Source organism: Sapajus apella, unplaced genomic scaffold (assembly GCF_009761245.1).
Source record: "Sapajus apella isolate SASKATOON/1434 unplaced genomic scaffold, GSC_monkey_1.0 scaffold2, whole genome shotgun sequence".
NCBI lineage: Eukaryota > Metazoa > Chordata > Mammalia > Primates > Cebidae > Sapajus > Sapajus apella.
In genome coordinates, this window is record NW_022436942.1 from 37899977 (window position 1) to 37909877 (window position 9901).

Here is a 9901-nt window from a genome sequence, read left to right on the forward strand (position 1 = left end):
CAAAACAAATCTACCAATTTATTTGAAATGTTACATTATATTAGAGTTCATTTATTTCAAAAATGCAAATATAATTTAATTAAAATATACATTGTCCAGGTGCAGTAGCTGACGCCTGTAATTCCAGCACTTTGGGAGGCTTAGGTGGGGGGATTATTTGAGGCCAGGAATTTTAGACCAGGCTGAGGAACATAGCAAAACCCTCCCTCTACAAAAGCCAAAAAATTAGCCAGGCATGGTGGCACACACCTACAGTCCCAGCTACTTGCAAGCCTGAGGCAAGAGGATTGCTTGAGCTCAGGAGTTCAAGGCTGCAATGAGCTATGATTACACCACTGCACCAGTCTGGGTAACAGAGGAGAGTCTCAAAATAAATAAATAAATAAAAATATATGTTGATGTAAATCATGTAAACCACATTAACATATTGATAGAAAGTTTCCCTCTCAGTATGTGTAAACAAAACAACAAACAATCATAGACAAAATTTAACATCCATTCATGGTTACAATAATTAAAAAATAAACCCCCAAAATAGAAGAAACCTTTCTTGCCTCAATAAAGAACTTCGTCTAAAACTCTACAGCAAACATCAGATTTATTGGTAACATATTATAGCATTTTTCTTAAAGAGAAGACAATAAGAGTCCTTCCTTTAAGTGGATAATCCACCCAATGCAATAAGTAAGCATAAAAACTGAAAATGATAGATGTTGGAAAAAAATGAAAGCTGCTTTTCATACATTACATGTTTGGCTCTAGAGAAAATTGTTAAAATCTGCAAATTATTATTATTAATTAGATAACAATTGCTAGATATTTAATCCTTCTACAAAAGTTAATTTATTTCATTTGTATGAGGAAATCTAAGTTTTAAAATGGTAGAATTTACAACAATAAAAATTGGTATTAAATTAGAGCTAGGAAAAAATGTGCCTTGCCTTTATTAGAAAATATATTAAATTTTTATTGGAATGCTTACAGGAAGAATTAAATAATGAAACTATAAGCCAGATGAATAGTCAAAGTAAAAATAATGCCAGTTTTCCTCCAAATTAATTTAAAAACATAATAAATGATATCAATAGATAAAACAGATTTTTGTTTTGCTGGAAATTTACGAGGGGCTTCTAAAATATATATGATGCATGTTAAAAATGAAGAATAGTCCAAACATTTTGGGAGTAGAAGGAAGAATTAGTGGGGAAATTCTCCTTCAGACATTACATTATTAAGCAGTATGCTATTATATTAATACAGGAATAAAGAGAGTGATTAAACAGAATGAGGACTTTAGAAACAGAAATATGTACACATGAAAAAATGATAGAGCTAGAATTGCAGGTCGACGGGGAAAGGAGAGGTTCTCAATAAATGCTTGGAAACTGGTCATTAGTATAGAGAAATGGAATTAGATTCTGTCTCATAGCATAAATAAAAATTATTTTTAGAAAAAGAAACCAAATAGAAAATGATTAAATTTTATTAACTTATAAATATAAAGAATATGAAGAAAAAATGATAGAATTGGACTACACTAAAATAAGTTTCTCATATGAAAGAAAAAAACCTCCCAAAAATTTAAAATATGAGCCACAAGCTGGGAGAAGATATCTATATACTATATAGTATATCCTATATAGTATATCCTATATACTATATAGATATATGTATCTATATAGGTATACCTATATAGGATATATAGATATATAGTATATAATATATCCTATATACTATATACTATATCTATATATAGATATAGTTATAGATATTTATATATCTATATAGTATATAGATATATTCAATAAAGTATTCATATTCAAACTATATCAGGAATTCCAGTGAATCAAAAGGAATGATTTAAAAATAAATAGACTATGGCCAAAAGATCTGTGAAGGCATTTCACAGGAAAAGAAACATGAATGGTCAATAAATATAAGACCTTGTTCTCAAATTTCTCAATATCAGACAACCACAAATTTAAAATTCAAAAATATATCATTGGTATCCACTACATTAACAAAAATTATTAAAATGTGTTGTGATTTATTTTCTTATCCCAATAAATATAAACATTAATGTCTAATTTGAGGCTATTTGGTTTTTACAAGAGACCCTAAATTATAAATATTTCTGATCTACAAAGCCTGGATCCAATTCTTACCACAGGTGTATGCTCAAGAGAAGCTTGTTTATGTGTGACAATGTTCATAGAAGCATTGTATGTAATATAAAATAATCAGAATAATGCAAATATCTAAAGACAGAAGAATGAGTTTAAAATACCTCATTACAGCATGAGGTGGCTCACACTGTAATCCCAGCACTTTGGGAGGCCAAGGAAGGCAGATCATGAGGTCCAGAGATCGATACCATCCTGGCCAACAGAGTGAAACCCCGCCTCTACTTAAAAAAAAAAAAAAAGCTGAGCATGGTGGCATGCACCTGTAGTCTCAGCTACTCAGGAGTCTGAAGCAGGAGAATCGCTTGAACCTGGGAGGCAGAGGTTGCAGTAAACCAAGATTGCACCACTGCATGTCAGCCTGGTGAAAGAGTGAGACTGTCTCAAAAAAAAAAATGCATTGAACACAATCACTCCTGTAATCACTGCACTTTGAAAGGCCGAGGCAGGTGGATCACTTCAGGCCAGGAGTTCCAGACCACCCTGACCAACATGATGAAACCGTGTCTCTACCAAAAATACAAAAATTAGCCAGCCATGGTGGCAAGTGCCTGTAATCCCAGCTGCTCAGGAGGCTGAGGCAGGAGAATCACTTGAACCCAGGAGGCAGAGGTTGAATTGAACAGAGATCATACCACTGCACTCTAGCCTAGGTGACAGAGTGAGATTCCATCTCAAAAAACGACAAGAGTGATAAGAAACAAATTTAAGTTACATAAATTAATCTCAAATTTTACCCTTAAATTAAGAAAGCAAGTTGCAGAAATACATATTGAAGCATGATTCTATGTATAAAGTATCAAAAACAGTAAAACTAATATATATGGTAAAACTATAAAGTATAGCAAAATAATGGTAAACACAAAACACAAGATAGTAGTTACCTTGGTTGGGCATCTAGGGAGAAATATCAGACAGGGGAAAGAAATAGGTGATGGCAAAGGTTACCTTAATACTTGATTTCTGAAGCTGAATTGTGGGCATATTGGTGCCTTTATTATTAACCTTTACAGCACACATACTATTTCCTAATGAAGTTCTAAGAGTTCTTAAGCCCATAGCTAAAACTCAGTCACCTCATTGATTTAGGAGAGTGGCTGGAAATATATCCCTGCTCTAGCTACGTGGAATTCCCTTGGTGTTGATGAAATAATTACATTAATAGATGTGATTTAAGCTGTTCCTACATAAATCTTTCAAGTTACTCAGTCTTGAGTCACAGCTATTTTTAATACCTCTTAAATATCTATTAACGTTATCAAGCCATGGCAGTTGAAGACGTGGAAGAGGAATTACCCACAGTGTGATCTTCCAAAAATTACTTAACATTCCTGTGTCTCAGGTTTTGCAAAAATATTTGTTTTTATTTATACTATTGGCCTCCTGATACTGAAATCTAGTTCTTCAGTTCTACTCAGGATAGATGTGGGGACACACATACAGGACAACTATGGTCCAGGAGATGTCGTTTTTGTTGCATCCACAATAGGCTTCCACTCCCTGGAGTGGAAGCATGCCCACAGACAGAAAGCAATCACTCACGTTTCTATCACCTCTGTCGTGTCTTTAATATCCAAAAGTCTTAAATGTACAAATGAAAGTATGCCCAGATCCATGACAGAAATACCCTTTTTATTAGTTCAATGTCCAATAAATGAACCTTCCTTTAAGAGTTCACCAATTTCTGGGCCTTATTTAGTATTAGGTGAACTAGAGACAAGCAGTACAGATTGCATAAAATATTAAAGCAAACCCATATGGTCCACTCTGCAAAAAGTCATCCAGAAGTGTCCCTGAAAGACTCAAATGTGTTTCTTTCTCAGCCTTTATCAGAACACTAAGAACCACTGCAGAATCAAATTTTAAAGTGGAGGTTTTGATTGTCTACCAACCTTCTCTCCACAATTATATTGTTAAAATAGTTTTATTTTGTTGAAAACACAGAATCTCCTCCCACCCACACCCAACCCTCTATGGTGTTGGGTCATTTGATTAGTCTCTCTGGACACACTTTCAAATACGTTGAGTGATGCAGCCGAATTATTATTCTCTATGTGTTCAATTAGACACAAATCTTTCCTCTGATTTCAAAAGGAATTAATGTAAACTTTAATGTTGCTCTTGCTTTATTAGCAAACTGGTTTTCACCACAGTATATTCCTTTTGTGATAGAATATTTGAAACATATATCATTTGTTTCCTTTCTAAGACCTTTAGCTAACATTAGCTCAAACCACTTTTATTTTGCCCCTGAGATAGATTCACCTAAATGATATTTTCCTTGCTAACCTCAACAGCCTGACACAGTATATTACTTTTTGAGTCACTGTCCTCCTTTTCATTTCCAATATTTTCTTAGCCATATCTTTAAGGAAAGGCTTTTGTAAAGTCACACAGAAAATGACTACCTGGTTATTTTCCTTTCTTTGGAAATTGTAAAGTTTTGTTGTCCAATGATGGGGCTCTAATTATCTGCTCCAGAGGCTTGACTCCCATCAGTATTCTTTGCTTTTTCTTCACCCATTTCCAGATTCTCTTTACCAAGGATGTTCAGTAAAAAAGTCCACATGGCTAATTTCTTATCTAATTCTGATATAGGGAGACTTCATGTTTTTTTTCTTTACCAATTGGTTATAAAATCACTAGCAGTAATTCCAGGAGAACTGATCTTGAGGAAGATGAGTGGAAAAGAAATCAAAATGATGGTTCTACTGTCTTCAATGACATTTTCTAGAAAACAAACAAAAAAAAATAGTGTTCATCAATTTTTCACCACCAGAATTGGATATTTCTTAATTTTAAAGAATAATATAAACGACAAACTTTTTTATGAAAAAAAGCTTAAGTACACAGTCCCTAAAAACTAAATGATTCATCTCCTAGAAGATTACAGTATAAGAATATTACATGCAAGACAGATGACTGTTGTCATTTTACATATTAAAAAACTTCTGCATCCACATACGGTGGCTCATACCTATAAACATCAGCACTTTGGGAGGCCAAGGTGGGAGGATCACTTGAGTCCAGGAGTTCAAGGCCAGCCTGGGCAGCATGGGAAAATCCTGTTTCTATTTTTTAAAAATGCAAAAAATTGGCCTAGCATGGAGGCACACACCTGTAGTCCCAGCTACTAAAGAGGCTAAGCTGGGAGAATCACCTGAGCCTGGGAAGTCGAGGCTGCAGTGAGCCAATTTCCTGGAAGAGGTGTCTCCTTCCTCCCCACTAAAATGTCAAAGAACCTATGGAGGGTCTTCCTGAGACCTGCAGAGGAAAATTCAGGCAATGCCTCACATTGATCCATAATGAGATGGCATCAACATCAGTAAAGGGTACCCAAGGAAGAAATGACAAGAAAGATTCTCAAGGAAGAAGTAATAAGGCATCACATCTGAAGAGTGATGCCAAATTTAAAAAGACATTTGGCCTTACTAAACATTTGAGAGTGTGCCTTACTTGAATTCCTGACCATTTGACCTCTGGAGAAAGTTTTGATTCCTTTAGCAGTTTGGTAAAGAGTGGTACTTACAAAGAGACAGAGTTTATGGTGAAGGAAGGAGAGAAAACAGCAGAATTTTCATAAGAAAAGAAAAGCAAAAACCATATACAACAATCTTGCCTGTTCTTCGCATGTACCCCAAAACCTAAAACGCAATAAAATATATATTAAAATAAATAAAAATAAAAAAAGAAGCTGGATCACAAAAGGAAGAGAAAAACAGAGAATGCTTCTCACACAAACACAAATGGAGGAGTTCGTGTCACCAGTTCTCAACCCCTAAGCAGTATTTTACCAACTTCAGGTGTGTCACAACGTAATACTCACCAGTCGCAGAACAATCAGACAAGAAAAGAGGTTTGAGATAGAACACTATACCCATGAGAGGCAAGAGAAAGGCACGTTGAATTCAAATGCAGCTTACGAACAAAGACATTCCTTCCATAAAAACTATACTGAAGATGTTTTCCCAGTGACACCACTAGAGTTAGAAGAAACCATTCCAGGTGAAAAAGTAAGAAGACTTAAGCAGGTACTGAGGGAGAAAGAAGAGTTCTTGAAGAAATGGGTAAGAAGATGCGCTGCACTCTAGCGTGGGCTGCAGAGTGAGACCTTGTCTTCTCCTACCAAAAAATAAATAAAAGTTCTTATAACATGAATTAACACCCTTCTACCTTTAACGCTTACAAGTGAAGAATCTATGGCTCACTATTGGCTTAAATGGATGAGATGATGGGAGGAAATCCCATAACCCAGAAATCTGAAAAAAGAAATAGTGGCAGAAGTAGCAGCAATGATAATGATAAAATGATAATAACAGTCATTAAGTTCTTGCTTTGTGCTTGGAACTAGCACTTTATGTGCATTGCTTTTTTCATACAAAAAATGATAAATTTTATGTTCTTATGTACATATTTTAGATGAGAAAACTGAGGCTTGGAGGGGTTTTGCACATTTTTCAAGGTGACAGCCAATTAGTGGTGAAGTGAAATTCCACCCAAATTCTGACACCAGAAAATATTTAATAAATTTTCTATCCTGTAGAGAGAGCAAAAAGTATCTTCAGAAACACAGATATGAAGTGAAAAGAATAATAAGATACGCAGCTATTTTTTAAAAAAAGAAAAATTTAGAGAAATTAATTATTTTTATTTAAAAAACAATTCTGAGTAATGATATTTATAAATAGATTTTACCAGACAACTAGTATGGCTACTAAAGATATAAAGTTTAATGATGTATGAGCCTTGGTTAAATGTAACTCTGTAGTATCATTGATCAACCAGGAAATTCTGGCCTTCCCACCAACATGCGGAATTTTCTTGATACCTCTCTCATGTTAAGTATTCTTTCTGTGGTTTACAGAAACCTTGGCTAAGTTTCTACTTCATGAATTTCTAGTTCTAAAGTCCCTAATTCCCACTCTTGCCATAAGACACATTTTTCTCCTCAGTGCCCCAATCCAATTTAGTTTCTATTCTGATCCTGTAGCCTAAAATCGATGGCAAAGGAAGCATGAAAGGAGTGAATAGATGAATCCAATAAAAAAGGAATAAAGAAAATATTGAAAATAAGATCTTGATCAGAGCAAAATGTAAAGACAAAATTAATAACACTTTTTTTTAACAAAGAAAGAGGAAACAAACCATTAAAATCGATTTTTTTAAAGTTCTGAAAGTTACATCTTTTACATACCATACAATCAGGGGATAAGTTATTTCTCAATAGCAAAAGACATAGGAATTCTAGATATAAAAGTACTTAAGAAATGGGATAATAAGAGTGACAAAGGGAAAGACAGAACAATTGATCCGATTTTCTGTTTAATAAAAATGAGTCAGCTACAATAGGCAAAGAGACGGTACATACTCTCTGCAAAGTATGATGTTGTGTCAGCCCAGTAGAACCAGGAGGACGTCTTCAACCCATTCCCAAGAGCTTGCGGAGAACTTAAGAATGGGAGGGAGAGTTAAAAATCTTAGTATATCTACAGCTACTCTTTAATAGAGTCTTCAAAATATTTATGTACAGAGAATGCTATTAATTCTAAAGTTAAGCACAATATACATGTAAAACCCATTTCTTAATTTAGCCTGCAGTCTCCCTCAAGTAATATTGGGACACAAACCTCTGATACCATTCATGTTGTCAAGGATTCTGGCCACTGAAAGAGAATGATTGCTAGGTAAGATGTGAAGTAAACAGGAAAAGAAATTGATTAAAATATTGATGATAGAACCAGGGTCTGGAGCAGAAATTTTAAAATCTGTATTTGTATTCTGATGACTAATTTTTTCTAAAATAAGCATGCATTTTTTCTACATGCAGCTACTGGTAAATAGGATAATCCTTCTCGTCCCATTCCTCCTCCTCCAACTGCTTCATCTCCTTTTTCTCCTGTCATTTTTCCTCCTTCTCACCTTCTTCTCCTCCTCTTCTTCACTAAATAATTGAAACAAAATTTAGACCAACTTCTATTATCTTCTTTTCTCCAACTATGAAATTATTTTAAAATAAGATTTGGCGACTGTTTTGGAAAATGGAAAGTGAATATTCACATAAAGTTACAAGTCTGGGGTGCATTATTTTTACACTTGTACCTCTAGTGTTAAACTTCCTATTTTTCAAACATAACCCAAGTTCAAGTATTTGTCACTTAGAAGGATACATTTATATCATGTTGTCTTCTTTTCTCATATACTTAGAATAAGGATCTTAAACATTACATAAGTAGAAGAGATTTAATTAAAAACTTGAAGAAATGTGTTACTGTTAATTGAATTCTTGCTACATTTACCTTTGCACACCAATGTTAATAAAACTCCAGTTCAAAGTGGATGGGTTTGGGGAATTGAGATAGCTATTTATTTCCCTACCTGAGATGCCAAGATAATCTTCTCAGTAAAATAAAGAACTCACTAGGAGAGCTCTCATTTGTAGCTATTGATCAAGTTTACACAAAATGCTAGAATTTCTAAGTAAAAAAGTAAGAGGTTCAAAGGCCTTTAAACGAGGTTGAGGGAGTGAGAAAGGAAAATAGTTCCCTGCGTTTTGAAAGCCTTTCACCTGCGGAGCAGATAATGGACGGACCCCTCAGAGCTGGGCTCCGCTCCAGCCCCTAGCCTGGCGCGGTCCCTTCCCCCACCCCGCTGAGCCTTCCCGTTGGGTATCTCGGTATTACCGAGCTATAAATTGCCTGAGAGCTTAGAGACAATCAGGTCACCACCGCTCTCACAAGGGAAAAGCTTCTTACTTCCGAGCAGAACGGTTCAGCTGGGAAGGGAGGAAGCAGGGAGAGAATCTATGCTTTAGCCGTCACTGCTCTGGCAAGGGGTCGAGAGAGATGGGGGAGGGAGGTGGCAAAAAATAAAAAATAAAAAAAGCATTCCTAACAATGTCCGCACTTGACCCAAGTCTACAAACTTATCGGTCGCCGCGACGGAAACTCCCAGTGACTCCACGGCCTGGCAGCCGCCGCTGCTGGGCGGAGTCGCGCTCCCGGCCCCACCTATGGGACGGAGCTGCTTCTGCATCTCGGCTCCACCGCACCCTCCTCGGGAAGTCTCCAGGCTTCCAGCAGAGCTCAGCTTAAGCCACCCTCGCTTCTAACCCCGAACCCTAGAAGAATAGCAGGATGAGCCTCCGATAGGCTGGCGGGCCACCTCCCCGCGGCTCAGTTTGAGGACACTTGTGCGGAACCCTTTCAGGTCCCCACCCTGCCCAGCTTTCACAACTCCGCCCGGTTAAATGGCCAAAGTCAAACTTCTGCCTCTCCCGTCCCCGGTCCCAGCTTTTCAAAAACCCACAGCTGGCGAACCCACACACGTCGAAACTCCTAGGTCGCTGTTGCAGTCTGGGCATGCTCAGTATCAGGGCAGGTTTTGATTGAAAGTACAAAAAAAAAAAAAAAAAAAAAAAGCTTTGTATTATGCTCTCTTTCTCCTGTGCATATGGCTTGCTGAGCAGGTTGTGGGGCATTCCTGAGTCTACCCAGACGTTTTACCAGATGCCCTTGATTGTGTCTCCTTGGGATCGGTTCCCCTCTTACTTCGCCCCCTCCCTCAACCCGCCTCCACCCGCTTTCCTAAGTCCCTGTCCGCTGTGGGGATGGAGAGACACTAACAGAACTGAGATGGGCGACGCTGGCTGAGCGGATCCACCTATTATTAGTGCGCTGGGATTGGCTCCTTGGCGCAGCGTACCCGAGGTGGAGCCAATC

At 36.9% G+C, this 9901-nt stretch overlaps 1 pseudogene; it reads left to right on the plus strand.

Annotated features, from left to right (window-relative positions):
- Positions 1-5396: 5396 nt before the first annotated feature.
- LOC116557003 lies at positions 5397-6298 on the plus strand (annotated as a pseudogene).
- The last annotated feature ends 3603 nt before the right edge of the window (positions 6299-9901 follow it).